The sequence below is a fragment of the Cavia porcellus genome, unplaced genomic scaffold, assembly GCF_034190915.1.
Source record: "Cavia porcellus strain 051 isolate PalLab524CR breed Dunkin Hartley unplaced genomic scaffold, mCavPor4.1 scaffold_6, whole genome shotgun sequence".
Classification (NCBI taxonomy): Eukaryota; Metazoa; Chordata; class Mammalia; order Rodentia; family Caviidae; genus Cavia; species Cavia porcellus.
In genome coordinates this window covers 97,363,963-97,386,932 of record NW_026947489.1, presented here as the reverse complement: position 1 = coordinate 97,386,932, position 22,970 = coordinate 97,363,963, and the positions used below count along the sequence as shown (strand labels likewise).

At 41.0% G+C, this 22,970-nt stretch overlaps 1 protein-coding gene and 1 long non-coding RNA gene across 5 annotated transcripts in view; one reads left to right on the top strand and one right to left on the bottom strand.

Annotated features, from left to right (window-relative positions):
• The window catches only part of LOC134476577 (uncharacterized), a 63,587-nt gene extending 41,587 nt beyond the window's left edge, over positions 1–22,000 (bottom strand). Inside the window, exons 1-2 of the long non-coding RNA XR_010048396.1 lie at positions 21,832–22,000; positions 20,214–20,366 (exon numbers count right to left, since the gene is read on the bottom strand). This is a non-coding gene — a long non-coding RNA (uncharacterized LOC134476577). The remainder of the gene's footprint in view (positions 1–20,213; positions 20,367–21,831) is intronic.
• Positions 22,001–22,121: 121 nt separating this feature from the next.
• The window catches only part of Nucb2 (nucleobindin 2), a 43,244-nt gene continuing 42,395 nt past the window's right edge, over positions 22,122–22,970 (top strand). For 3 of the 4 annotated variants that reach the window (XM_023563292.2, XM_063251796.1, XM_063251798.1), the window contains exon 1: positions 22,122–22,262. The gene's annotated coding sequence lies outside the window, so the exon portion shown is untranslated. The remainder of the gene's footprint in view (positions 22,263–22,970) is intronic. The other variant, XM_063251797.1, reaches the window with a different exon arrangement.

Below are 22,970 nucleotides of genomic sequence, written 5' to 3'. Positions count from 1 at the left end.
TGTAGACGCCTCAAACCCACCTCTCCACTTCACTGCACCTGGAAGCCTGGAGGGACCCAAACAGTCTGGGCTCTGGGCCGAGTGTGTGATTGTGCTGAGCACTCACCACAGGCTGCAGGGCCTCCAGAACCCGCGATGCTCCACCGCCCGCCAAGACATCCACAGTCCTCCAGACACACGGGGAAGCCGATGCAGGCGCCCCAGATCTGCCCAGCCCCTCCTCTGCACACCGATGGCTAGGTGCGTGAGGCCCAAACAGGCTGGGCTCCAGGGATAGCCTTTTGTTTTGTTTTTGAGATGAGGTCTATGTTGTTCATACTGGCTTTGAACTCATTATGTAGCACTGGCTGACTTTTAACTTATGGCAATCCTCCTGCCTCAACTTCCCAAGTCTTGGGATTAACAGGTGTGCACCACCATATTTGGCTTCCCTTTTTAAAACTATTTTGTGACAGGATCTTGAACAATCACTTAGTTGCCCATGCTGGCCTCAAACTTGAGGCAATCTGCTTGCTTCAGCCTCCCAAGTGATTACATGTTTACAAGTGTGCATCATCAGGCCCAGCAGAGATTTTTATTGTTGTCATTTGTGTGTTGAGGATTGAAACTGGGGCCTTATGCAAGCTAAGCATTTGCTTTAAGTCTAGACCCCAGCGCCAGAGCTTTTGACAGTATTTTATTTCTAAAAGTTTTGATTTGCTCATCTGAAAAATGAGAGAAATGAATGAAAATAAATGGATTATATGAAATTTAATTATGGATAAGATTAAAATTCATTCATATTACATACATAGGACTAAAATGCAGGCTGAGTATGGTGGTCTGTACCAGGTACCAGCACCTGGGAGGCTGAAGCAGGAGGATCGCCATGAGGTCAAGGCCATCATAGTCTACATAGTGAATTCAAGGACAGCATGGACTACATAGCAAGACCCTGTCTGGAAAAAGAAAGGATAAAGTATACTATGTCAAAAGAACTTTAACTGTTAATAAATTATTACTTTCTCAGACAGGTATGGTGGCTCATGCCTCTAATCCCAGCACTCAGGAGACTGAGGCAGGAAGATCACTGTGAGTTCAAGGCCAACCTAAACTAAGGAAACCCTGTATCAGAAAAAGACCAAAATAAATAAATAGATAAATAAAATTTTTATTTTTTCAGATCCTTAAAATGTGTCCCTATGGTTTTTCTGTCTGAAATCATGTTGTAATTCTCATATCTAAATAAATAATAATACTTTTTTTATGCTAAATCGCCTGTAAAATTAGAAAACTTTAATCTTTTTGGAAATTTTCTGAATTCTTTTTGTAGCCCACAAATTATGTTTAAAGCTGTTCAAAGCTTTAATTATAATAGACAACAATTTTGGATAAAAGCTTGTAATGTCTCAAAACCACAGCAAATGCGAGGACTTTATTTTCTTCTAAAAGAATTATCTAAATAAAGGAAGAAAATGATATTAAACTAAACACATATTATTTACTGCTGCATAAAAACCACCAGGTACACAATGGCTTGGAGTTTAACAAGAGTGGAGTGTAATTATCCATTCCTAATTGGATCTCAGAAGTGTGACCTTGGTACATCACTTTGTCACTCAGTAAAATGAGGAATTAGACTACCTGGTGTTTACTTCTTATGTTTTATTGGCTCAACAGAAATTTGCTTTTGGTTGTGAGAACATCAAAAATCTTTGTAATAAAAAGAAAAGCAGAGAGTGAGGATGAAGAGAGGTGTCACTTTAGCAGAGCTAGGATTGAATTCTAAGATGTCTGACTTCTAGCCAAGCCAGGTCAGGCAGCTTAAAATTGTTTTCCAGAGATAACTTCCCTGCTATAAATATGAAAGAGCACCAGGACAAATCACATAACACATTAGCCTACCATTAACTTCCTTTAAGGAAGCAGTTATTTTGGGGGGAGTCTTGATAAGACTCATAACTAACTTACTGTGGTCAGAGGCGTGGATGTAATGACTCCACAGAACCACATGAAAGTGAACACATTCTCACACACAGCAAGATATCTTTGTGTAGAGTTCACACAGCACTGATCTTGAGGTGTGAGGCCCATTTGGCAAAGGCCAGGGCTGGCCCATCTGTGAGATGAACCTGCTAGGCACTCTGCAAAACCCTCCTGCTAGTACAGTGCTTAGGGGCAGGACTGAGGGGAGTGACCCACTGAAACAGGGAAGGGAACTTTACAGAACCCGCATGGTAGGAAGACCAGGCAGCGCATGAATGTGAATCAGTCATCTCCAAGGGGCCATGAGCACACACATTAGATGTTCTCAGCAAAAGTTCCTGATGAGGAAGGAGGTTGTGGAAACAAAACAAAACAACGCCATCTGTTACGGTTTGGATCGAAAATGCTCCCCAAAACCTTGCGTTCAGAGATGAGGCTTTTAGAAGACAGATCATGAGGGCCTAACCACATCAATGGATTAAAGCACTGATGAGTTCATAGCTGAATATGCTGTTAGAAGATGAGGCCCTCTTGCAGGAAGTAGGCCACTGCGGGAGAGGCGCGCCCTTGAAGGGGAGTCTCTCTGCGGCTGTTTCCCTTTTCTCTCTTTCCCGCTTGCCAAATGATGTATGTCCTCTATCATGTCTTTTTTTTTTTTTTTTTTGTCTTTTTCCTTTTTATCGGTACCAGGGATCGAACTCACGACTGCCTGCCTGCAAGGCAGGCACTTATCCCGCTGAGCTAAATCCCCAGCCCCTTATCATATCTTTCTATCGTGATGTTTCAGCCTCACCACAGGCCTAAAAGCAAGGGAGCCAGCCTACCATGGACAGAAATTTCTGAAGCCATGAGCAAAACAAAGCTTTTCTCCTTTGAATTGTTTGTGTCAGTTATTTTGTCCCAGCAACTCAAAGCTGACTAATATACTGTCTGTGCTTTGTAAATACATCTTGTCCCTCTTCATCCTTCATCCTTTGAAAAAGCTGTAAAGGCTGGGGATGCTGGTGCATGCCTGTAATCTCAGCACTCAGGAGGCTGAGGCAGGAGAATCATAACAAATTCAAGAACAGCCTGGTTGCCGGGGATTTAGCTCAGCAGCATAAGCACCTGCAAACAAACTCAAGGTCATGAGTTCGATCCCCAGTACCAAAAAAAAAAAAAAAAAAAAAAAAAAGACCAGCCTGGGCTACAAAGTGAGCTCAAGGCCAGCCTAAATTGCATAGTGAGACCCAGTCTCAAAAAGACCAAAAAAAAAAATCTTTGAAGTTATTATATACTTAACATTAGTATATACAAACATATTACTCGAAAATGAATAAATAACATGATAAAAATACTCGTATTAAAAATTGGTGATACACATCTATAATCCTGGCACTCTGGAAGGCTAAGGTAGAAAGATCATGAATTTGAGCTCAGCCTGCACAACTTATCAATTTAGGGAACTCCTGTCTGAAAATTAAAAAAGCTTTGAAAAAGAGTTAGGGATGTAGGTCACTGCTAAGGTCCTAGGCTCAATCCCTGGTGCCACAACAAACAAACAAATCCCATGATTTATACATTTGTGTAATGTTTATATATGATCCAGGCATTGTTATATATATTCCCAAATAAATATTACATCGTATACCTTATAATAACTCTATGAAGTAGGCACTATTATCCTCACTTTATGAACGAGGAAACTGAGGCACAAGAAAGCTGTAAGTAAACTGGTGCTGTGGTGCATATCTGCCTTCCTAGTTACTTGAGACCTCAACTAAGATTTACAAGTTTAAGAAAAGCTTGGACAATTTAGTGAGACCTTGTCTTAATAAATAAATAAAATTAAAAGGACTGGATATAACTCAGTGGTAGAGCACCCCTGGGTTCAATATCCAGTACCAAAAAACAAAAACAAAAATCAAAAGACAATAGGTAATTTACCCACAGTCATATATAGCTAGGAAATGGCTGAGCCTGGGCATCTGCTTCTGAGCTAGTTCTCTGAATCATCAAGCTTCGCCTTCTCTTTGAGAAATAAAGTAAGTAAGTGGTGAAAGTAAACGTTTATCCTTCTTTTGGCTGCTCAGCTTCAAGATTCTCCTTGTGTGACTAGAATCTTGGTGAGACTTGAGAACCAGTCACTTTTAAAAAAGAAAATGACAGATACTTATTTTTTCAGTACATGTTCAAGGTCAACCCTTCAGGTGCACGACAGCTTCAATCTGGAGCTAATATTAAAAGAGGTGGTTTCCGGAGGTGGTGGTAGCCGCAGGGGTCATGGTGCAGGAAATGGTTTAGATGTCACTGAGAGATCAGAGCATGTGCTTTGGAGACAGACTGCCTAGCAACAAATCCAGAATTAACTCTTGAGCAGGATGCCTACCCTCTCTGTGCTTTACGTTTCTCATTTGTGAAATGAGAGTGCTTAAGGAGGTAGTAGATCTTTGTTGAAAGACTGCTCTATTACAGGTGCTGTGTTTTACCTCTGATGTTTTGTGCAGTTCTTCTAACAATCTGACAGGTAGTACTTCTAGTGGTTTCATTTTGCAGAGAAGGAAATTGAAGCCCAGAAAGGATAACTTGTACAAAAACACACTGTTATGAAGTGAAGGAGTCTCAAGTAGACATAATTCAATTAATTATAGCAATCATCTAAAGAATGTTCTCTGGAGTGGGTAGCTAGAGTGTCTTGACTTCAGCAAGCCAGCTAACAAAGGCTTTCAAGGTCTGGGTGTGGAATTAGCATGCCTTCTTTGTGTCACATAAAAAACAACTCTATCAACAAAATGTATTTAAAAGTGGGAAGAAAACAAAAGTTACTAAAAAAAAAACTCATGCCTGGTGTAAGACCTATCAGTTCAGTTTTTGTTTTTGTTTTTGCTTTTGAGATAAGGTCTCCCTACATAGTTCAGGATGGTCTTGAATTCACTAGGTAGCCCAGGTTGCCCTAGAACTCATAGCCACTCTCCTGTCTCAGTCTCTAGAGTGCTAGGATTACAGCTTTGTGCCACCATGCCCAGCCAGAAACTGCTTTATAATGCTTCCAAAATTGTAGCTGGTTCTCTTTTCAATATAATATGGCATTAGAGTTGTGTTGATGTAGATAATTATGCTTGTCCTCAACTAAGAAATGAGCCCAATACAGAACATAATTATGCACGAGTCCACAATGACAAAGAATTAAACAACTCCAGACTAACCCATGATCAGAACCAACAGGTGGTTTAGCATGGCCCGGAGCCCAGAATATGCTAGTTCATTCCCAGACTCACTCATGAATTTATTTGTCAAGTATTTATTGTAGTCCTATTATGTTCCAGGTACTATTATACATGCTGAGAATTACCTGGATATGGGAACGTTCCCTAGTAGCTCACACCACACTAGTGGCTTACCTGCAGTTGACACTTCTGGGACAAATGTCATTAAATAATCTTCCACAGATTTTTTTCCTTATTATATCATATTCTGCTTCATTTCCTTATGGCAAATTCTTATTACATAATAGTATGTCCTAGCATGGTCCTACCCTGTAACTCTTTGACTTAGTAATTTCTTTTTTGGTGCCAGGAATAAACTTGGGACCTTGTACTTTCCAGGTGGATGCCATGCTGCTGAGCTACATCCCTGGCTCCTGACTTAGTAATTTATACACCTGCTAATGGCCATTCAAATATTTACTAAAAGTGTTTAGATTTCCAGGTCTTAGAGACTCACAAAATCCCCGGCTAACAGCTGTATTACTAAGTCAAAGAGTTACAGGGTAGGACCATGCTAGGACAGTTAGCCGGGGATTTAGCTCAGCAGCGTAAGTGTCTGCCTGGCAAGCATGGGGTTGTGAGTTTGATCCCTGGTATAAAAAAAAAATACTGCTGTTAAGTAACTCACAGTCTTTAATTCTACAGAGGAGATTGATACATTTTTTAAAAAAAATATAGTATAACAAATTCTCAGGTATTTTCAAAGTTCTGTGGGGGCCTAATGGAACAGTTATTTCTTCGTGCTAAGAGGATATGGTGAGGTGAAGTGATTTCTCTACTGTTCTTTGGAGAAAAATTAGGAGGTTAGTGAAATAGAAGGAAATTCTAAGAAAAGAGCAGTCTGAGCTGAGACATGAAAGACGTAAGATGAATGGGATGCTTCAAAGATGTGTAGATGGTGATGTTTCTGGATCCTTTGGAGACATCACGTTTATTCCACTTGGTGGTAATTAGATTTGTTCTAGAGTGAGGGACATAGCCCAGTGGCACAGTGCCTGCCTGACAAGTGCAAGGTCTTGAGTTCAGTTCCCAGTACCAAAAAACAAAAACAAAAAGATTTGTTCTAAACCTGACCCAAGGATATTTGATAACAAATTCCATCGATGCAGTATAATTCTTTGATGAATGCAATGACTTAAATGCTCTTCAGTACATTATAGGGGCACAAAACTCAACCTGCATCCTTTTAGGGTTGTGGATGGGCCTGAGAATTAAACTGACATAGAGAAGTTAACAGGGGAAAAGTATACAAATTCATTTAATATAAGTTTTACATGGCATGGGAATCCTTACATGGAAATTAAGATCCAAAGAAATAATGAGAGTCAATCACTTAAATGCTTGAACTAGGCAAAGAGTAATAAACTGAAAATATCTAAGGCACAGGAGTTTGGACTAGGGTGGTTCACTGGGCAGAAGAAGCGACTGTGAAGATTAGGGTCAGTTTAACGGCAACTGAACAGAATATTCCTTCTGTCCTGGATGATAAGAACATTGCTTTGTAGGGAAGACGTTTTTCACATGGGAATTTCAATTTACGCTTTTAACAAACAGAATGAAGGTCAGAGTGATCTTCCTGCACCTGCTGTTTTAAGTGGCTTTAATTCAAAATGGTCAGCAGTCAGGGCAGCACATTTTCGGGTCAAATATTCTAGACTCCTTCAACATCATGGAGGCAAATGCTCTCAGAAGTCAGAGTGGAGGATCAGGACATTCCTGGGGTTGGCCTGAGGGTACAGCTCATGAGTAGAGCACTTGCTTAGCTTGAGCAAGCCCTGGGTTCAATCTCTAACATAAAAAAAACTTAGGGTTAAAATCGTGGGCTATAAATAGCCTGTTGCTTCTAATCATTGCATGAGTTTCCCAAGGCCTGCATACCTTCTTCTGTCATAGATTACCTTCTTCTCCAACAACACAGTTCCTAATGATGACTCAGCTCTGTGTTACATGAATTTCCCGAGATCAGTGCCACAAACTTAAATGCCTCGAAGTGCTAGGTGGATAATCTGCTGGCTAAATGGGAACAATGGTAAAGGACAAATACTGGCCTTGTTCAAAGGGAAATTATTTGTTGATGACCAGCTGCTATCATGTAGGAATGTAGGCCAAGGGTTGTCAGAACACCAGCATTTTCAAGAAAAGCCAGAAATCCTGATTTTTACCATGGAAATCCCAAATTTGGCAACTAACTGGAGAAACAAAGCAAAACTCTGTGTGTGGGCCAACGAAACACAGGAATACCTGGCCAACAATGTGGTCTTTTTTAAAAAGAGGATAAAACAGAATAAAACCAATCAAAACAAACCAGTATGAAAGATAAAGGACTTCAAAACATTACAAAATCAACAATAGTTACCAAAATGCTTTTTGATGTCTTCAAAATAGCTGCAGATAACTTCGGATATAGTGAAAATCAAATGGAACAGAATAGAACAGAAACAATAAAAACAAAAACAATGAATGCAATAAAGGACTTCAAAACAAGCCTATAGTAAATTCAAAATTGCTACCATAATATATCTTGCTATCTTTAAAATAGCTGCTCCTGCCATCAGATTTGAAATAATCAAACAAAACAAGAGAATAAAACCGAACCCAACAAAACAATGTAAATGATATAGGACTTCCAAAACAAGACCATAGGAAATCAACAATGGCTACAACCCTCACAAAGAGATTTCCCCCTAGATGCCACACTGTGTACTGCTATCCTCTGACCTCATCATCAGACCACTGGCCCTAAGACCTTCAATGTCAGTGAAACACTAAAACACCACAGGCATCCAACTGCATTTCATTCCGTAACTATCATCACAGCCTGTGTTTCTCCAGATAAGCCAGTCCCTTACAGCACGGGATGGGGGGAATGGTGGGGTGGGATTGGTACAGAAGGGGTTGGGGTCTGTCTGTTCCAAGTCTGGCAGTGCCCTGCACATGGCGCTGGTTCCCAGATGGCATTTGTTTGCTGATGCAACTAATAGTGTGGTTTTATCCTAAAATTTTTACCTTTGATGTCACCATACTTGACAGAATGAATGATTGTCCCGGTCGTTCACTGGCTACTGACATCACTGGTTACTCACTTCCCAATATGGACCCCGCCCCTTTCCTGTTGTGCCCCACCCAATGGTGATATCAGAATTTACTCATTTCTTGAATATGTCAAATTTTAGCCTTCTTGTTGTGATATTATGAAGTACAATAACGAGCCGGGCGTGGTGGCACGTGCCTGTAATCCCTGCACTTGGTTGGCTAAGGCAGGAGCATTCTTGCAAGTTTGAGACCAGCCTAAGCTACAAAGTAAGTTCAAGGCCAGCCTGAATTGCATAGTGAGACCCTGTCTCAGGGAAAAAAAAAGACAAAAAACAAAAAACCCCTGCAGTAATAACCTGACTCTCCACTGTTGAAGTTTGGTCACACCCTTTATGATATATCATGGAGTATCCTCACACTTTGGAATGACAACTCATTCCTCCTTGCATATTTCTTGGTATCATCATTCTGTGACATTGTGCAGTAACCTCACCCAAGGGCTGTTGTCTGGGATGGAGAGTGGAAAAGTACAACTTGTATGGTCACACAAAAGGATGAGCTTGTTTGAGCAAGTTTGTAGTGTCATAAGAGTACCTTAAACTGGGCACAGTGGTACACATCTGTAAACCTAGTACTTGGGAGGCTGAGGCAGGAGGACTGATATGAATTCAAGACCAATCTGAACTACATAGCAAGAGCCTGTCTCAAAAACAAAACAATCAAACAAAACAACTGAAAAGAAAAGAATAGTAAAAGTAAGAGAAAGGCACTTAAGTATGTGATTTAGATCTCTTTAGATTGAGTAAAATGTTTTGTAAAGTCAGTACTCCCAAGTTTTTCAGATCAAACATTTATCACGATACAGAATTATAAGAGTTCTTTTTTTTTTTGAGACAGGGTCTCGCTGTGCAGTTAGGGTGGTCTTGAGTTCACTCTGTAGCCCAGGCTGGTCTTGAACTTGCAATGATCCTCCTGCCTCAGCCTCCGGAGTGCTGGGATTACAGGCCTGAGCTACCATGCCCAGGATTTTATAGGAGTTCTTATACTGTCTTTCTTGGAGGTGGTAAAAGTTATCTTTTTAATTTTATGGAATGAAAATACATGGGTTAGAATCAAGATGTACATAACTAATCATCAAATATTCTCTCTGTTCTTTTATTGGGAAAAAACAATAAATTATGAATGTAGTCTTTACAGGTCATGTCTAGATTTCCCCCTAGAGCTTCATGCAGTCTTAGATGGGGCTTTTTCAGAGGTAGCTGAATGTGGAGTGTGTATAATGGGATTAAGGATGTGTGATTACTAAATCAGTCCATTGATTGGTTTGGCACCACCTTAATCCCAATAGCCTAGATAGAGTACAAAGGGGCAGAAAAATGTTGCTAAGGCCCTTGGTCACTCGTTCTGCTACCTTCTGCTCGCCATGAACTGTTTCTCTACTGTGATGCCCCTCTGTCGTGCCAACCTGCCCTGGAGCCAGGCAATTATGGACTGAAACCTTTTCAAACTGTGAGCTAAACAAACCTTTCCTCCTTTAACTTTGGGTATCAGGTATTTTGTCTCAGCAACAAGAAAATTAACTAAGACAGTAGCACACAGTATTTATTTGACAGCATTCCATACTGCAACATGACTGCATTTTACTGTTGCTAAATTCTTGGAACCCATGGACTATATGCTTCATGATTCTTCCTGCTATCTTGTTTCTAGTTTATTGTTTTTAAAATCTTTTGGGGGCTTAGTGAGATTGCTAACAGGGAATGGAATTATTGTTCTTAGCATACCATAAAACTTTTTAGGTAAGGACCACCTAATTTTTAAATTAAGACTCTTGAAATTATGGCCATTATAACAGACATAGATATGATTTACAGTTATTAATATGTTATCACTACAGTAGCAGCAAGTAGAAGATTTCATTTTCTTTCCAAAGGAAAAACATCAAATCCTTTGCCAAAATATGAAAAGGAAACAAAAAACAATATGAATACCTTAGATAATCAGATACTTTTCTTTTATTCATTCAATTCATGTTTATCATATTTATCTAAATGTATCAGGCACTCTCCTAGGTTCTGAGTGATGAATCAAATATGATCTATATCTTTAGGGCTTATGGTCTACTGAGAGAGGTATATAGAGAAAAAAAAGTGCACACACACGTATGTACACGCACACAGAGAGAGTAATGAGAGAGAGAGTGGGAAATAAATCTACATTAAATGGTTAGAGCAGTTTTCTGAGACAGTAGCACTTGAGTTCTAGTGAATGAGAAGAATCTGCTCAAGCAAAGTGTAAGGGAACAGTTGTCTACATAAGTGGGCACAGCCTGGGCAAAGTCTTGACTTGAAATAGATTCAAAGAACAAAAAAAAACTGACCTGGGTAAAGCGTAGTGATCGAGAGGGAGGGTAGGAAGAATCGAGGCTGGACAGAACCTGGATGTATGAGGAGTTTTGATTTGCAGCTATTGTTTTCAAGTAGGGTAGAGCTGTGTTTTAAAGCACTGTCCCTGTGGCTTTTTGGGGCTGAAGAGCAGGGAGGGGAATAGGAGAAAAAGAAGCAAGATATACTGTGTACAAGTACAAGCTCTCTATGATGAATGTTTCCATTATGTGTGTCTAAAATGTACCAACGAAATAAAATATAATATTAGGAGAACGAGTATTCTTTTTTTTTTTTAAAAAAGGCTAAAGTTTCTAAAGTAAATGATTTTCAACTCCTCTTTTCAAATATCCATCTTCTCCAAAGGATAATGAGAGAAAGAGAAGGAAACGACCTGTTGGGGAGTCCAGAGCTGAGGGGAACCCTGGTCAGCACAGGCATAGGCAGGGCTGTCCCCTTCGTATGGCCCTATTCATACACTTTGTGAAACTGATCCGCAAGGCTGTAGAGAGCCACCTGGATGCTGCATACATAGTAACCCATCTACAGGGACTCCACATGGGAAGGGAAAAGTGCTCCTAGCCCAGGGAAATTCCTTATTGCCCTGTGAGTGAGTTCAGTCCTAAGGAAGGTGTCAAGGAAAAAAAAAAGAGGGTGAGTTTTCTGACTTTAATAATTACTCAAGAAGTGCCACAGATAGATAGAAGTAATTTAGAATTGTAAAAGATTTGGTTCTGTGGTCACAAGAAAGAAAAGTCATTCCATTTGACTGATCTTCGACAAAGCCACAGTGGGAATGGCTAAGCAAACAGTGTTCCTATCTTCACACCCACACACCAAGTGAAGCAGATCAGCAAGCAAAGAAGGAAAAAAAAACTGCCCCAACTACTGTGTGGACAATGGATTACACGTGAGCAAAGTGGAGATAGGACACTAATTGGAGGGTATCAGTAACATTCCATTAAGAAATGATGAAGACTTGAACTGGGGGCGGGGAGGAGAGAGAAAGATAAAGAGAAAGAAGGAGAAGGAGGGGGAGGGAGGAGAGGGAGAGAGGTACATTATGTATTTTGGCAGTAGAATCAATAGAAGCAGCTGATAGACAAGATATGTGGCATGAAGGAAAACAAAGAATCAGCGATGACTCATAAGGTTTCAGCTTGAGCATCAAAGCGCATACTGTGTATTAAAATAAGGGACAGAGAGAGTATTGAGCAGGTTGTCTGGGAAGCAGATGCTGAGACAGAGCTAGGTGTGCACAATGTTCCACAGGCAATAACACCTGTAAAAGGAAAGAAGTTGGAAGATAAGGGTGCAAACCCAACAAAGGTGTGTCCATCGGCCCAGGTGAGGAGGTCTGCAGCAAAAATTGCCATCACTGGACTAAATCCAAGCGCTACCACTTTGCTCCTTCACTAGCTGGAAGACTCTCCAAGAAAAGCAAGGCTTAAGTTACACCCCCTGAAGTGTGATTTTTGCTCTTAGGCTAAAGTGGGCCTTGAAGCACATAACAGCTAACCACACTCCTCAGAGCAGGGCAGCTGGTCCTTTCTTAAGGGAGCCCCAGAAGTATATTTCCACGTCTCCCATAGGGAACTTTCTCTTGGCAAGAAAAGATCAAGAATTTAATTTAAACAAAAGGGGTCTAAGGCAGGCCATTCATTCACTGAATATTTGCTGAGCTGCTAGAACAGACCATCCAAATGGAAATGTAGATAATTTGAGACAGTCTAAATTTCATAAAAGATATTTGGACCAGAAATATTCTTTTAAATTTTATCAGTAAATGTTTGCAGGTCATGCAGTTTGCAGTCATCTTGGGGGGTGTTTACATGTTCATATTACAGCTTAAAAAAAAAATTCTTTCCTTTTTCCTTTCCTTAACTCCTCTTCCTACAGATTCCCTATCCCAAATTTTTGTACTTGTTGATATTGTCTTAGCTCAGATTATGGCATATAGTGCTTACGTGAATTGGGGTTATTAGGTTCCTGTACATCACACATTTTTATTCCTTTCATTTCCTCTTCCTCTCCTCCTCATCCCACATCCTGTCCCCTTGGCTGGTTTCTCTATTGCATTCTCTATTCTCCTTATCCCTTTCTTCCCATCCTTTATTGTTTTCTTTGTACTTTTGTACCAGAAATCTTAGATAATGATCACATGTGTGATATTTAAGGTAGTGGATGGGCTAGAGTCACCAAATGAGAGGGAAGATGGTTCCTACCCTGGAGAAGTGCACTTCTCTAGAGATTGTCTGGAGGCAGTTTTTTTTGTAATGGGAATTGAACTCATGACCTTGAGCTTTCCAGGCAGGTGCTGTGTTGCTGAGTTATATACCCAGTCCTGGAGACAATTTGGGTTGTCACACTGACTGGGGGTACAAAGGAGAAAGCACTGGCCTATAGTGGGTAGGATCTAGAAAAGTAAAACATGCAATGTGTGGAAAATCCTGCCCAGTGAAGACATGTCTCACCAAAAATACTAGTAGTATTGCTGTCCAACTGGCTGTAGACAGAAAAGAGGTGACAGAATCAACTCTTGAGACTTCTTTTAGAAGTTGAATGGTGGGGACAGGGCTGACAAAAGAGACTAAAAAGGAATATAGAAAAGTAGAAAGAAAATGAGAAAAGTGTTTTGAGAAAAGGTTGGTCAGCAGCAAATGGTACTGCTGAGTAAGGTGACAGAAAACTGTCCCTTCAAAAATGACTTTAATAAGAGTAGTCTTAAAAATAGAGTAGTGTTAGAAGCCAGACTGGCATAAAATGAGAGTAAAGATGCAAGTAGAGAAGGAAAATTTTAACATATTTGAATAGTGAGATCAACAATTTGATGGGTAATTTGGGGTCAAGGAAGAATTTTATTCCCAAAATTGCATTAGGAATGTTTTAAGCATGCCAACAAGTTGAAAAAATTTTGCAGTAAAATAACTAAATTTTATAATTAGCATTTGATCTGTTTGTTTCATCACATTTCTTTATCCATGAGAAAAGGATTTGCAAAAGATGGAAGACATTTGACCTGCCCCCCATTTTGTTTTGGTAGTTGTAGGGATGGAACCCAGGTACTTTACACTGAGCTACACCCCTAGTCCTTTTTTATTTTTTATTTTAGGACAGGTCTCACTGAGTAACTTGCTCAGGCTGGGCTTGACCTTGTGATCCTCCTGCCTCAGCCTCCCAGAGTACTGGGATTATACGCATATGTTAACACACCCAGCTGGAAGACATTCCTGTAGCATACTTTACCCTTGGAGAATGATTCTATAGTCAGGGGAAAATTAATCATCTAGGAAAAAAAAGGAAGAGCCAAGTGAAGAAATGAAGTCACTGAGAGTACAAAGGGACTGCCTTTTGTTGCTACAAAAGAGGAGATGGATCACATGACTGGGTGTCCAACTGGCTGTAGACAGAAAAGAGGTGACAGAATCAACTCTGGAGACTTCTTTTAGAAGTCAGGCTGGGCTTGAACTTGTGATCCTCCTGCCTCAGCCTCCCAGAGTACTGGGATTATAGGCATATGTTAACACACCCAGCTGACTGTGAGACTCTCTTGTTTCCTGTTAATAGAACTCAGTATTTGTTGAGTGTGGCAGTACTCCCAGACTCAGAATTAATCATGATTGAACGAGAACCGAATTAAATTCAATGGCTGGGTTCAGTGGGAGAAATTTGATTTAGTTCTCATCCAATTCACTTTGTGACCAGAACTGTAGAAAGAATTATGTTCATGAACTGACGTACCACTGTACCAGACACTAACTTTGTCATCATACCTTGTAGTTAAGACAGTTTCCATGTAATCTATTTCTAATCAATAGGAGTGTTGTTTGTGGAACCCACACAGGGGCATGAGGGTTCTGTGAAGGCTTTTTCTTTGCTGACAAAAGAAAAAGAAACTTCTCACATCAAAGGTCTTTTTTTGCTGTTTTCTCTCTCAACCCCTTTCCTGTGTGTTTTCTATTTTTAAGATGTGGTCATGATTCAGGTCAGGACGTATGGTAGCTATCTTTCAACTCAAGGCAATACATTTAAGGAAGAAATCTCACAGCTGAAAAATACAAAGAGCTGCAATGATACTAGAAGCCAAACCAAGCCAGCAACTACTTACCTCCAGATTTACTTTTATCATAGAAAAATAAATGAGATGTACTGAAGTTCCTATATTCAGGTTTTTATGTTACCTTAGCTGAATATAAATACAGAATGTTAGACACATGGTAGTTATTGCTTTTTGTCTGCTGAACATGTCTTCCTAGCTTGAATCTGGTTACAGATGCTATCTATGCCCAGGACCACATGAGCTGGATCTAAAGGAGATTATCTGAGTTACTCCTCTCAATCAATCCTCTTTTTCTGTAAATTAGCTGAAATTGGTTTCTGTTTTTTTAAACCAGTGAGTCTCAAGTAGGGAAGATTTTACTCCTCCATAGACATCTGTCAATGTTTACAGATATTTTTGGTTAACACGTCTAGTGGTGGGTGTTAGTGGCATGAACAGTAGAACTTCAGGGTGCTGCTAGCATCCTAGAATGACCAGAACAATCTCCCACAACAAGGACTTATTGGGCCTAATTGTGAGTAGTACCGCTATCAAAAATTCTGCTTTAAAAGAAGAATGACTTAAATGAACGCGGAAGTTCTCAACAAAGCTGAAAATAAGTAGGCAAAGAGATTGGGGTTTGGAATGTGGAAAGGCCACTGAGGATATGTGAGAGGGAAAATGCAGAAACACTAGAGGATTGCTGGGTTAGGGCCTGCATGAAGTTAGTGACCAGGAATCAGAGATACAGGTTTAGTGACTTTTCTCCTCGCAGTGTAGAACAGCACTGGTTTGTGCTGTGCTCATTGAAAGCTGAGTCAGTATCAGGTAAGAGTGACAGAAGGCCAGAAAGGTAGGGGAGTTAATATTTGTATTGGAGTAATTGTATTGATGAATCAAAGAAATTAAGCTAGATAAGGAGGGGAAACCTGACAGGGGTAATTGAAACTGATGGGATCTAGTTGATCCAGGAGCCAGCAGTACTGGTATACCCCAGAGCAGTAGTGGCAAACTTTTGCCGTGTGTGCAGCTGGGATACAACAGAAAAGATCACATTAATTGTGCAAAAGAATGCCAAATGCAAACTTTTACCTTTCAATAAAAAGCTGTTTGTATCATTGAAAACTCTGTTATTGTGTTTTTATTTTAAGACAAAAGACATTAATGTATGAGTTGCTTTTTCTAAACTAAATCCTCGGTATCCATGTTTAATTGCAATCTTGGTACTTTGCAATAAGTAAGTGGGTTTTGGGTCCTTGGGGTACTGAAAGGTTCACCATCACTGCCCTAGAGCTAGTCAGAAACAGAATGATGTCTCAAAGACCCACCAACTCAGAATGTGCACTTTAACAAGTTCGTCAAATGATTTGTATGTATGCTAAAGACTGAGAAGCAAGGAGTAGAAGACGATGAAAATGAAGAATTTTTGCACAAAGGATCTTAAAATAAAATTCCAGGCAACTTACATAGACCAGGGGTTACTCAGTTTTTTCTGTAAAGGGTCACAGTAAATAATTTTGGTTCTGAGAGCTATACAGCCTTATATGGAATGCCTCAAGTTTGACCGTGTAGTACAAAAGTAGCCAGAGAGAATATGTAAATAAATACGTAAGGAGTGCACCTGTTGAGTGTGGCTGTGTTTCAACACAGCTACAAAAACAGGGAGTGGTATGATTTGGATGCAATATCAAAGTTTGATGATGACCTCTAATCTAGACCTTAATAAAACTGTAAGTCTTGGCTTCCATGTTAAGTTTTCTGGTTTCTGATGATTTAATTGTCTTTTGAGAATAAGTACTCTTTCTCTTTCTTCCCTTTTCTGAACACAAAGAACTTGCTTTTGTAATGAATTGGCCAACTGATATCTGGTGGGATCCTAGATGAGGAACTGAGACAGGTTCACACTGAAGTATTACAAAGCAGAATCTCCTTGACTTCTTTTCTCCTTAAATAAAATTAAAAAAAAAAAAGAATCTCCTTGACACCATTTTTTAAAAAAAAAATCTTGACATCATTTTAATCTCGGGAAGTACCAAAGGATGCAATGGGGCAGAGTTTATATTTTTGGCTGCTTGGTCTTTTTCTCCTTTTACCCACCCCAGGACTTCAGCAAACTCATTTTGAGTTTCTTGAGAGAGCCAAAGGAAATAAAAATATTCTTTCGAAGTCTAGAAATTTGAAATCAAGGAATCAGTTGCTTAGACCAAAAAATATCCTCTTGAAGGCAATAACAGCAATAATTAATCAAGGTTTCCAAGGTAATAAGGTAGAGATAGGATGATACAAAAGGAGGAAAATAAAATCTATTAAGTATTGTTTCTCTAGCATCTTATATACAGCATTTGAATCTTTGATTTTTTTTGGTCTTTTTGAGACAGGGTCTTGCTATACAGTTCAGGCTGGCCTTGAACTCACTTTGTAGCCCAGGCTAGTCTTCAACTCACAACAATCCTCCAGCCTCAGCCTCCCAAGTGCTGGGATTACAGATGTGAGCCACCACGCCCGGCTTGGCATTTGAATCTTCACAGTAAATTCAGCACTATGATCTCCAAATCACAGATGGAAATTTGTTTGTTTTGAGACAGGATCTTGCTATGCAGCTCAGACTGGACTTGAACTCACTATATAGTCCAGGTTGGCCTACAGCTCAGTGATGATCCTCTTGCCTTAGCCTCCCAAGTGCTGGGATTACAGGTGTGCACCAGCATGCCTGATTGCAAATATTTTAAAATCACTAATGTAACATTTTACAATAGGTACCGTCTAACTGCTTTACAAATATAGAATCAGCTGAGCATGATGGTGCACACCTGTAATCTCAGCACTCTGGAGGCTGAGGTAGGAGAATTGCTATAAACTTGAGGCCAGCCTGGGCTACAAGGTGAGCTCAAGTCTAGCCTGAACTATGTAGGGAGACCATGTCTCAAAAAAACCAAAACCAAAACAAATAAACAAAATAGACTCTTTGACTCTTCAAAATCTCTATTCTGTGGGAATTGTTACTGTCTCTGTTTCACAAGTAGAACAGCAGTGCTTAGCTAAATGGGTGGAGGTGGGTTTTTAATCCAAGCACCCTGATTCCCTGGTTCATGTCACCTCTCAGTTCAAAAGTTCATTCATTTGATACTTGTTGAACAACTACTCTTCTAGAAAATGCACCAGACCTAGAGTTAGGTAACTAAGTCAAGACCAGGCATGCATGATAAACAGCAGAGCCAGGGTTGGGCCCCAGTTCTGATTCCAAATTCTGTGTTCCTTCACTTGTACCATGATGTGACTACATTCTTCAGTCTTCTCCTCATCAATAGATTTCCATCAATACTTTTTTTTTTTTTTGTCTTTTTCCTTTTTATCGGTACCGGAGATCGAACTCACGACCGCCTGCTTGCAAGGCAGGCGCTTATGCCGCTGAGCTAAATCCCCAGCCCGATTTCCATCAATACTAAAAGCCTAAGTTTGGGATTTTACCGATTATGTGACTTTTCATTCTGCCTCTCCTTTCTCCCTTGTTTGTACTGGGGATGGAGCCAGAGAATCACATTCACTGGGCAAGCACTCTTGCCACTGGGCTACATCCCCAGCCCTTTTCATTTTTGGAGACAGGGTCTTACTAAATGCCCAGTCTTTCCTTGAACCTGTGATCCTCTTGCCTCAGCCTCCCCAGGACATGAGATGATAAGTGGGTACCAACAGGCCTAGTTCAATACAGAGTAATCTTTATTACTATAAGAGCTGCTATTCTGCGCTTCAATATGCACATGATTTCTGAAGTACTTTCCTCAACTCTCCTTCCCCACAGTATCTTGCTGTTTAATCATGATTAGCCTTGTTTTTGTCTCTGTTCCTTTTGCAGAGGATAATGCTCATTGTTTTAGTCACTGAATTCATGCTCATTTCCTTTTCCTTTCATTCTATCACTGAAATAAACCAATCTCCTTACTTTCCAGGTTTTGTTATCTCCTTTGGATTACTGAGTAATCCAGATTACTCCCAGATCTTTCAAATTCTACACCAAAAGAGCCTATATCAAATTTTAGTACTTGATTTAGACACTTTGCATTTGTCCCTATGCTCCAGAGTAGGTAATAAAAAGGTGCAAGACAGTTCCTGCCTTCAGTGTATTTAGTGTCTAGTGCTTTTTACAGCATTGGACTGTGGTATTGTCTTCTGATCTGAGCCTACCAATAGTAACTAATACCTATCTAATTCCTATATAATATTTCTCTTGATTTTCAAGATGAAATTATGTTCCTACACCATAACCTCCTGAATAACTTTTCTTTCTCAAGTGACTTTACTCTTAAATTCTATCACAGTAGAATATGAATATTTCCATTTGCTTGTGCCAGTGGTGGCAAAGCTACAAAATTCTCAGGGTTCATAATAAGGTAGACAGGTTGACATTTTGAATAGGAAAATAAAAAGACAAATCTCTTTTCTGGAATCTCAAAAAGGAGCTTAACCTTGAGCCTCTAAGTAGGTGGATGAGAGCCGTTTAAGGCAAGACAACTTGAAATTCAAAGACCTGAGTTATAGTTGTAAGGGGTTGTAAGGAGAGAAATTAGAATTTGTGCACAGAATTTATATTATTATTTTATGATGGTCACCCAGTGACCATCACACAGTGCAGGAAATCTGTCCACAACACTGAAGACCCAGAATATTCAGCAAGAGGCCTGGATCCCACAGTAATGTCTTGCATGAGTCCAGATGAAAACCTGGAACCCATGACAATGCCTCCCACAAGTCCAACTGAAGGTCTAGAGCAGATGAGAAGGACTCATGCCAGTCTCTTTTACAGATCCATGCTGCAAAGGCCCAAAGGTCGGCAGTGGAAGCTACAAAGTCCATGCCAGTGGGGTGAGGGAGCTGTGCTGGTAGGTTGAAGGTTCTACATTGGAGCTGAGAAGTTACACTCATAATAAAGACCAGGATTGTCCTGAAAAGCACCACAGCCATCCTTAGCAACATGGAGGTCCTGAGCTCCTCCAATGATAAGAACAGTCGAATACATGCCAGGAAAGCCAGCATGATAAGTTTCTCCTGGAGACTGAACAGTACACATCTTCCCCTCTGGAGTCAGGAAGCCATGCTCGACATAAGGACCAGAGGTCACCCAAAGTGAATCATAGCCACTCTCAACCAACAATTTCCCATGCTCCTCCAATGACAATGGTCAAATTCACACAGGGGAAACTAATCATGAGGAGCTTCTCCAGGAGAACCAAAGGCTCAAACAGCAACACTTAGAGAAACCCATAATGCCTCACTCGTCTTCTCTATGTCTTGTTTATGCTGGCAGCTTTCCTCAGGTGGAACATCTACACTCAGCACCATGCTGATTTAATTCAGCTGGTGTTAAGTTGAACATCAGTTTTTAATCCATAACAGTTACTAACCCGAGACTGGTTAACATTAATTGAACATCTACACTGTGCTAGTTATTTTGCTATTAGCTTACTGTGCTGGAAGCCTGAAGTTACTTGATTTAACACCATTTCACAGACAAAGAAAAAAAAAAAAAAGCAGAGAGCTTAAATAACTTACCACAAATGGTGCTAGGAGCAAACAATTTCACAAGAGGAAGTCTAGCTACGGGGTAGAGGTGTCTGTAGCCATGAACCTATATTGCATCTTGGTAACAGTAGCTTCCTTTAGGCTTCCTCTTTATCTATAGATTCTCACTATGGTTTCAACCAACTGTGAATGGAAAATATCAGGGAAATACATTATGTTTGACTGATCATATACACATTTTTTCCTCATCATTTGCTAAATAATATAGCAACTATTTACACAGCATTTATATCTTATTAGTTATAAGTAATCTAGAGATGACTTAAAGTGTATGGGAGCTGTGTAGGTTATATGCAAACACTATGCTTCTTTATTCAGTGAGTTTAAGCATCCCTGGATTTTTCTATCGGGGCATCTGTGTGTCTTGGAACCAAACCCTTGTGGATACTGAGGGGAAAACTATATTAACATATTATGCAACAGGTTCTAATTTTTGTTATTATTTAATCACTAACACCCTTACATTTATAATAACTTTTTCAGATGAAAAACTTGGGCTTGGAAGAGTGTTAGACAGCTAAGATAGGCAGTCAGACAAGGGTAGGCCCTCTAGTGAGTCAGTAAAGATGAGAACACATCAAAACTGTGCTGGAAGCACAAGGGAAGAAGATTAAAATCACAATGGTCAGATTTACATAATTCCTTAAGGAGATAAATGAAAGTTTGAAATTACTGGTACAATGCTTTTGAGATTTTCAGTATAAATAAACCATTATCTCAGACTTCTCTCCCAACTACTAAGACTAAAACTACTAAGAGTAAAGATAAGATCAAGAGCCTGGTGTGGTAGCATATGTCTGTAATCCCAGCACTCGATAGACACAGGCAGGAGGATTGCTGCAAACTGGAGACCAGACTGGGCTAAAAGTGAGCTCAAGGCCAGCCTGAAGTGCAGAGCAAGACCCTGGTTTAAAAAAAAAAAAGACAAGACTAAGACTATAGATTACTGATAATAGTGATGTCATCCATGTGCACTTGCTAAGTAACCTGATTCATCATCGGATCAGTATTACCTCAGCGACTATACTTGGAATCATACTGGTTGATCGTAATTTTGTCCCACGTTGTGCCCACCTTATGATTTTGCTATACAAAATGTCCTTTGAGAAACGGGCTTGTTAGCAACCCATTCGGGACCCCTCCTGTCTCTCAGGAGCTATTTCTATTCCCCATTCCTTTCCCCAATAAATTTTCCTATCTTTAACCTCTGTTGTTCCTTAGAATTCATTCTTCAACTTCAGGGATTATGAACTCAGTGTACTGGACGTCTGGCAGGTTGGGAGTTTGATGCATTCCTTCTGCATTATTTGGAGGTCTTATATCACTACTATTAATTGAAAGACTCAAGCTTGGAAATTAGTTTGGAAAGCTGGCTCCAAAAGCTCTAACCCTTCAGCCACGTAGTTTCCCCACCTTTGAAACAGAATTTGGAGGTACTTCAGTTGAATAGGGAGGGGATGTAGACACATATTTGTTGATGAGTGTGAGATAAGGTGGGATACGGCAGTCAAGCCAAAGAGATCCAGGATCCAGCATAAAAGGGACGCGTGCGATGACAAAAACCAGGAGGCCCGTGAGCCTGACATACCCTCTCTGATCCTTGCGGCGGTCAAGGCCAACGGCTCTGTCTCAGTCCCTTGACAGTACCTCACCCACCCAAGTCCTGCTCCACAGGCTTCTCCAGTAAATCTAGGGAAGGAAGAGGCGCGGCCTCCTCGCCCGCGCAGCAGAGCGCCACGTCCCACTTGGCTCAGCTTCCCGGTGGTTTAGACGCATAAATTCCGCACTTGGCCCGCCTTCAGTTATAACCACCCCGACCAATCGGCGCCCTCCGCGATCCTGAGTCGGACCAATCAGCGGTGGTGGGGAGGAGAGCGCTGTCGCCATGGCAGCGAGGAGGCGGAGGCGCCCTCGGTGGGCGGAGGGCCAGTGCAAAGCCTAGAGCTGTGGGTTGAGAAGACTGACCTGGTCGTGGTAGGCATCCAGTCGGCGGGTCCTTGCGTGCGGAGACCCCAGCAGGTGAGGCCAATGGCCTGGAGGTGGGTGCAGATGGGTAAGCAAGGGGCTAGGGCGAGTGCTGAGAGGAGGCGAGCAGGTCTTCTGCTTGTCAGGGAGGTGAGCATGGTAGGGGCTGCTCGGTGGGCCCCACGGTTGGGAATGGGCATCCCTGCTCCAGCCTGAGGCTCGGGGTCCTCTCCTCTGTCCCACTCGCTGCGGGGCACCCGGCTTTCTTTGGACTCTCTTGGTGAGAGCAGGGCGCGGTAGATGCAGCAGCGAGGCTGGGCTGGTCCACCTGGCTCGGGGTGAGGGAAGGAGAACCCCGCTGGTGAGGGGGTTCTACCCACCGGTCCGGCTGGTGCTCAGCACGCCTGCCAGGATGAGCGAGGCTAGGCCCGGGAGTCCTGCTTGCTGCCGCTTCTGGGAAGCCAGCGGTTCCTCACACTTAGGAGAAAGTTCCTGCCTTTCGCTTACTATCGGTTTCCCTCAAGTGACAAATGAAGTGCAAGATAAACCTCTGTTTTAAGGGGTCAGGAAGATGGTAACTCCTGTTGCACCTGTCAAGTGTGAATTACCCCGGCGAGTGAATGTGGTTATTGTGGTTGGTGCTGGTAGCGGTCTTACATGGCAATTATTTTACAACATGAGAAAGAAAGGGGTGGAGGAGGAGACAATGAGAGTGAACATGACATGTTAGGCTTCTTCTTCTTTTTTTTTTTTTTTTGGAGA